Consider the following 7,982-nt stretch of genomic DNA (forward strand, 5'->3'; position numbering starts at 1 on the left):
GGGGATCACCTTGCAGAACACGGTTTTTGGTGTTGGTGTGGGTGTGGGTGTGGGTGTGGGTGTGGTGTGGGTGTGGGTCGGGTGGGGGTTGGGGTTGGGGTTAAGGGAAGCGAGGGGATCACCTTGCAGAACACGGTTTTGGTCGTGGGATTGATCTCCACGTTCTTTCCTCCCTCTGGAAACTTCTTCAGCCAGACCCAGTCTCCCTGGGGAAGAGAATGCGTGTTACACGAGGAGAGGAAGGAGGCGCATTCAGAGCAAACACACCCGGGATGGAGAGAGAGGCGGCGGGGGGGGGGGGGGGGTTACCTCGTAGACGGCCACGTTGGAGTTCTCGGGCGTGGCTCCTGCAAGGCTCTTCCCAGACATGGAGTGCCGTGGAGTCTTCATCTCGGACACACTCTTCCCCGCCACGCTGTCGTCATTCACTTTCTGCACAGAGGAGAGGCAGGACAGAGGCTGTCGAGTCAACGTCCTGCCCCTTACTAGCGCTAGCAGCACTCCCACTGCCCCCCTTCAAAGCAGAACCGGACCAAGGCTTTACCATTATCATTACACTACACGACAGACACACCACACAGACACACACAGACACTGATACACACAGGACACACACACACACACAGACACACACAGACACTGATACACACAGACACTGATACACACAGACACACACACAGACACACACAGACACTGATACACACAGACACACACACACACACAGACACACACACAGACACACACAGACACTGATACACACAGACACTGATACACACACACACACACACACACACAGACACTGATACACACACACACACACACACAGACACACAGACACTGACACACACACACACACACACACACACACACCACACACACACACACACACACACACTGATACACACAGACACACACACACACAGACACACACACACACACACTGATACACACACACACACACACACACACACAGGGCTGGGCAGGGTACCTTCTTGCTCAGCAGTACGTTTATGAATACCAGGTCGTCCATCGTCAGCAGCAGCTTGTTCGGGTCCCTTCATCAGCTGAGCCTGCTGGATTCTCCTCCTGGAACAACAGCACACACACCAGGGATATTCCTCCTCTCTGTCTGTCTCCCTCTCCCTTCTCCTCCCTCCTCCTCCTTCCCTCCGTCCCTCCGTCCCTCTCCCTCCCTCTCCCTACTGTCTCTCCCCTCCCTCCCTTCCGCATCCCTCCCCCCCTCCCTCTCCCCCCTCTCCCCCCCCTCCCCCCCCCTCCCTACTGTCTCCCTCCCCTCTCTCCTCCCTCTCTCCCTCCCCTACCTTCCTCATCACTCCCTCCCCCCTCCCCTCTCCCCTCTCCCCTCCCCCCTCCCCCCTCCCCCCCTCTACTGTCTCTCTCCCTTCTCTCCCTTGTCCCTCCCTCTCTCTCTCTCTCTCCCCATCTCTCCCTTTCCCTTCTCCCTCTCCCTCTCTCTCTCCCTCCCTCCCTCTCTCTCCCTCTCTCTCTCTCTCACCTCAGGAAAGTAGGCCATCGCCACCCCCCCCCATGCCGAGAGCCAAGATGAGGAGGAAGATGAGGAAGATGAAGACTGGATCCACTCCTGGAGAGAGAGAGAGAGAGAGAGAGAGGGAGAGAGAGAGGAGAGAGAGAGAGAGAGAGAGAGAGAGAGAGAGATACAAATCAAAAGCACAAGGATGAATATTAAGGCTGTTTATTTTACACTGTGTTTCAATATGAAGCTTGCATTGTAACCCTGTGCTGCCCTGTGACACCTGTGTGAGTCACCTGGGATAGATAAATAAATAAATAAATAAATAAATAAATAATAATAATAATAATAATAATAATAATAATAATACCTCCAGTACAGATACTATTGGAATCGAACCAGCAGCCGGAGTCCGTGCCAGGGCTGGACCCCTGTGGGAAGTGGATGGCACTGCCCCGTGTATTTCAGCACGCCGGTCGCCATGTCGACGGTGGTGAGTGGCGCGGAGACGGCTGCCCGAGCCGTCGCTGTCCAGGATCACGTAGTTGGCCAGCAGCTCCCCCCTGCTGGTCGGGACCGCAGAGGCTGGGTGAAGCCCTGGAACTCCAGTCCGCGGGTGCTGTCCGCCACGCTGGTGCCCGTCACCCAGCGCCCCTTCCTGCGGCTCCGCTCCACCGCCATCGCCAGGAAGAAGATAGAGTTGTAGATCGTTGCCAAAGAGAGGGGATACCTGGGGGAGGAGAGGGAGAGAGGGAGAGAGAGGAGAGAGGGGAGGAGAGGAGAGAGAGGAGAGAGGGGAGGAGAGGAGCGAGGAGAGGAGAGGAGAGAGAGGGAGAGAGGGGAGGAGAGAGGAGAGGAGAGAGAGGAGAGAGAGAGGAGCGAGGAGAGAGAGGAGAGAGGGGAGGAGAGGAGCGAGGAGAGAGGAGAGGAGAGGAGAGGAGAGGAGAGGAGAGAGGGGAGGAGAGGAGCGAGGAGAGAGGAGAGGAGAGGAGAGGAGGAGAGAGGGGGGAGGAGAGGAGATAGGAGCGTTACTGAAACTAGAATTTCAGCTCTAGTGCCTTCATCAGTGTTATTGAAACTAAACTGAGTCAAGCAGACCAGCGTTTGGGCTCTAGTGCCTTCATCAGTGTTATTGAAACTAAACTGAGTCAAGCAGACCAGCGTTTGGGCTCCAGTGCCTTCATCAGCGTTATTGAAACTAGAAGAGACTGAGTCAAGCAGACCAGCGTTTGGGCTCTAGTGCCTTCATCAGTGTTATTGAAACTATACTGAGTCAAGCAGACCAGCGTTTGGGCTCCAGTGCCTTCATCAGTGTTATTGAAACTAAACCGAGTCAAGCAGACCAGCGTTTGGGCTCCAGTGCCTTCATCAGCGTTATTGAAACTAAACTGAGTCAAGCAGACCAGCGTTTGGGCTCTAGTGCCTTCATCAGCGTTACTGAAACTAAACTGAGTCAAGCAGACCAGCGTTTGGGCTCCAGTGCCTTCACCAGCTGCCCCCGGGGGTGTGAGCGAGCGAGTAGCCTACCTGGGAGGCCTGATAGCTGGCCTGCACCTCGTGGCTGTCCTGGGGCCTCGCGGAAGGCCTGGGTGAAGCTCTTGTCCCCGGACTCCACAGTGACAGTGAGCACAGCGTCGTAGGCTCGGCGCAGCTTGCTGTTGTTGCTGAGCAGCGGGTAGGGCGTGTCCCGGTAAGGCAGGCTGTAGTGCAGCGCGTCGAAGGGGATGAACACGTAGCCACCGTCCGTCATGCGCAGGTCCCACGCCTTCTCCAGCAACAGCTGCTGCTCCTCTCCGCCCAGCAGAGCAGAGTGCATACACATGATTATTACTGAGGGGGGGAGGAGCGGGAGGGGAGAGCTCATGATGGGTGAAGACGTGAGCCCGCTCTGTGTTTTAATTAGACATCTATTATTATTATTATTATTAGTATTATTATTATTATTATTATTATTATTATTATTATTATTATTATTTATTTATTAGCAGACGCCCTTATCCTGGGCGACTTACAATTGTTACAAGATATCACATTATACATTATTTCACATTATACAGATATCACATTATTTTTACATACAATTACCCATTTATACAGTTGGGTTTTTACTGGAGCAATCTAGGTAAAGTACCTTGCTCAAGGGTACAGCAGCAGTGTCCCCCCACCTGGGATTGAACCCACGACCCTCTGGTCAAGAGTCCAGAGCTCTGACCACTACTCCACACTGCTGCACATCTAAAGAGCCTCCTGCATTTTACCATGAGTGGCTATTCTGATAAGATTTTCTGTGGGAGCAGTTTGATTTCATAGCCTCAGCAAACCTAAAGTACAGAAGCAATGGGGTGGGGGGGGGGGGGGTTGGGGGGGGGGTTCTCATAAATCTGCACCCAGCTGCTGCACATCTGGAGAAAACGCCTGAACTGCACGAGTCCGCTAGGGGGTGCTGTAACAAGGCAGGACCTCTCATTCGCTTCTCAGAGTCTTTCTCCCTACCTCTTACTTTGTGAGCCCTCCTGACGCGCTTCAGCGCGGCCTCCGCTCCGGCCGGGTCCGTCTCCATGGTGACCACCACGCTGACCGGCAGCCCGAACCTCCGGAGGGAGCTGGCCAGCTCCTGTCCCGTCTCCACCCACAGGTCCTGCTCCGCGGTGACGATGGCGGCGTGCGCCCAGCGGAAATACTTCAGCACGGCGAACAGGACGCGGGAGGAGAGGGGCAGGGGGCGGGAGAACGTGGGGTACGCCCCGCCCCCCTCCCCTTCGAGCTCCGGGCTCATGCAAGCCCACGACACCACCGGCTTGTTCCAGTTTTTGCCCATCAGCCCGGCAGCGGCGCAGTAACCCGGGTTCAAGGGCCCCACGAAGCCAGAGGCGTAGCTCTCGCTCTTGAGGAAACCGGACAGCGCCCGCGAGGTCTGGCAGTCCTCGTTCAGGAGCAGGTAATCGAACCAGTAGCCCTGGCTCAGGTAGGGGTCCTTGTTGATCCGGCTGACCGCTAGGCGGGCTGCCGCGTCCGGCAGGGCTCTGGAGAACACGGGGGTCGCAGGTCCACGGCCCCACCACGCCCACCTTGTAGGTGGCAGCTCCTGCCCGCGTCGGCGTGCCGAGGAGAGCGGCCAGCAGGAAGAGGAGGGGAGGGCTGTGACCCCGGCTCCTGGGGGGCTGCTGGGGGGGGGACGAAGAGGGCATGGTCCCGGGAGGGGGGGGGGAGGGGAGTCGTTCACAAGGGTGTGAGTGTGTGTGTCAGTGTGTCAGTGAGTGTGTGTGTGTGTCAGTGAGTGTGTGTGTGTGTGTGTGTCTCAGTGTGTCAGTGTGTGTGTGTGTGTGTGTGTGTGTCTCAGTGTGTCAGTGTGTGTGTGTGTGTGTGTGTGTGTGTCTCAGTGTGTCAGTGTGTGTGTGTGAGTGTCTCAGTGTGTCAGTGTGTCAGTGTGTGTCAGTGTGTGTGTGTGTCAGTGAGTGTGTCAGTGTGTCAGTGTGTCAGTGTGTGTCAGTGTGTGTGTGTGTGTCTCTTTCTCTGCGTGTGCGTGTGCGTGTGCGTGTGCGTGTGCGTGTTTATTTTTGGTGTTCTTTTCCCAGATCTGCAGTTAGCAGCGTTGGCTCCAGGCTGGAGGAGCCCGTCTCTCTAGACATGGCTGGATCTGCAAGGAGAGAGAGCCAGTGTGAGGCAGCCTCAGTTAAAGGAATGGTGATCACTGAGAGGAGGGCTCTGTTGATGCTGGAAGTTTTCACTTGATATATATATATATTTTTACCAGCAGAATGAACTCCTTATAGAACACAGTGTCTCTCTCCCTCCCTCCCTCCCTCCCTTACTCTGTCTGAGACAGTGCATTCCAAGAATAGAGCAGCTCTTCAAATTAACAGCTTGGGGCCAATAAGCCAACTGCTGTCATGAGTGGCTCTGTCCTCAGGATCCTGGAGGGAGTCTAATTGGTGAAGCTCTGCTCTGCACCTTCTCCCAGAGACTGAACTTCAATCACACCCCCCCCCCCCCCCCCCCTTTACCAGGGGAGACACTCGGGGACCCCCCCCCCTGCGCTCCCCTGACTGTGTGACCCCCCCCTGCGCTCCCCTGACTGTGTGACCCCCCCGGTGCTCCCCTGACTGTGTGACCCCCCTTGCGCTCTCCTGACTGTGTGACCCCCCCCTTGCGCTCTCCTGACTGTTGAGACACAAACCCCAGCTGTCCCTGCGATACCACCGGAGATCATTAGCCTGTCACAGCATTTACTTAATCAAAGATCCCGATCGCTGAGAGAGAGAGAGAGAGAGAGAGAGAGAGAGAGAGAGAGAGAGAGAGAGAGAGAGAGAGAGAGAGAGAGAGAGAGAGGAGAGGAGAGAACTCATCCCAATCCAATGAGCTGAATTATCGCGTGGGATTACCGTTTAACAAGAGACAATCACATTAGGTGTTGACAGAGACGAGAGCGTTGACTTTCTGCGAGAGAGAGAGAGAAAGAGAGAGAGGGGGGAGATAGATAAAGGAGGAGAGGAAGAGGAGGGGGAGATAGTGAGAGGAGAGAGAGAGGAGGGTAATAGATAGGAGGAGAGAGAGAGGGGGAGAGAGAGGAGGGTAATAGATAGGAGGAGAGAGGGGGGAGAGAGAGAGAGTGGGTGATAGAGAGAAGGAGAGGGAGAGAGGGGATTGAGGGAGTGAGGGAGAGAGGGGAGAGGGGAGTGAGGGAGAGAGGGGAGAGGGGAGTGAGGGAGAGAGGGGAGTGAGGGAGTGAGGGAGAGAGGGGAGTGAGGGAGAGAGGGGAGAGGGGAGTGAAGGAGAGACGGAGGGAGAAGCTCAGAGGGGGCGAGTAGCCAGGGCCAGTCACATGATTCGAACACGATGAGGAAGTTCTGTCCAGTCCTAGGCAGACCAGACCACAATGCCGGTAATAACTTCTAAACGGCTGAACCTAATACCCAGTTACAACGTAATCCATTGCCAGACCGTGACGTCATCACCAGCAATGACGTCACAGCCGATGAGGATCATTTTGCATATTGGTCCCGAGACCACACTGCCTGCGGACGGGTTTGTGCGCGTGTTCCTAAAAATGAATTACACCGCCGTTATAATGTGTTCGTAAAACAAACACATTTCACTTATATAAGCCACTAAAGTACATCATACATTAATAAGTAAATACATAAATCATAGAATAAAAACAGAAAATTCAAATCTACAGGTAAAACCCACTCGTTATAAAGCTATATATTTATAAGGAGATGTTTATAAGGAGATCCAGACCACAATCACAAATTATTATTATTATTATTATTATTATTATTATTATTATTATTATTATTATTATTATTATTATTATTATTATTTCATTGGTTGATTGCGGTTTATATGCATCGATAAGCTCACGATAGCGGCACCTCTCTACCTGTCCGCTCGGCCGTCCCATTGCAAGCTAGATACGCAACCATTCAACGCGCTCCACATCTCCAAGTAAAATGTTTCATGTATTATTTTATTATTTAAAACTCCCAACACTTTCTACAAGTCGTCAAAAAATCAAAATGTAATTAAATTGTACTGACAAGTTGGTTAAGAATGACTCTCCTCTGAACCAAGACGTCTCTCTCATAAAAGTGTTTTATTTCAGGAGAAAAGGGACAGATAGATCGATAGATAGATAGATAGATAGACAGATAGATAGATAGACAGATCGATAGACAGACAGATAGATAGATATATAGATCGATAGACAGATAGATAGATAGATAGACAGATAGATAGATGGATAGATAGATCGATCGATAGATAGATAGATCGATACAGATAGATAGATAGACAGATCGATAGACAGACAGATAGATCGATAGATAGATAGATCGATACGCACTTACCTGAATTTGATTTCAATATTCTCTTATTCGCTTCAAAACGAATCGCCGATAAAAAAATTAAAAAATACAAAAATACAAAATATATCTCAGCTTCTTGACAAAATTAACGTCTTTTTTAATATAAAAAGATGTATGAAAAAAGAGAGAATAAATATGAAATATATACAGACGTCCAGCGAAGTAAAAACACAGAAATCTTCTTAACGTTTCATCCTCTTGAATATCGTTTCATCCTCTTGAATATTGTTTTACAAAACGTATCCAGAAGGATTTTTTCCCTTCCTTGTCACTTTTCTTTTTTTTCCCCGTTAGTTTTTTTTGTTTTTTGTACCCCGAAGTCTCCTTTTATATTTAAATATTGAAAGCGGGCGGGAAGTGGACTAGGGTTTGCCCCCAAACCGTAATAACAGCAGTCTGGAGGTACGGATGAACGACGAACGAACGAGCGGCCGTGCTGGGACCTCGCCGGGGTTTGAATCGCATCTCCGGGAAGGGGAATAAAAACAGCGAGAGGGGACGGAGAGGACAGACGCTACCCGGCTCTCTAATCCAGCAGCGAGATCTGTACCTGCGCAGCTAAACTGCTTAATCTCAGGGAGAGAGAGAGAAGAAGAGAGGGGGAGAGGGAGAGAGAGAGAGAG

At 52.0% G+C, this 7,982-nt stretch overlaps 1 pseudogene; it reads right to left on the reverse strand.

Moving 5' to 3' along the window:
- Positions 1–99: 99 nt before the first annotated feature.
- LOC131728101 (retinal guanylyl cyclase 2-like) lies at positions 100–7,912 on the reverse strand (annotated as a pseudogene).
- Between the last annotated feature and the right edge of the window lie 70 nt (positions 7,913–7,982).

Source organism: Acipenser ruthenus, unplaced genomic scaffold, assembly GCF_902713425.1.
Source record: "Acipenser ruthenus unplaced genomic scaffold, fAciRut3.2 maternal haplotype, whole genome shotgun sequence".
NCBI lineage: Eukaryota > Metazoa > Chordata > Actinopteri > Acipenseriformes > Acipenseridae > Acipenser > Acipenser ruthenus.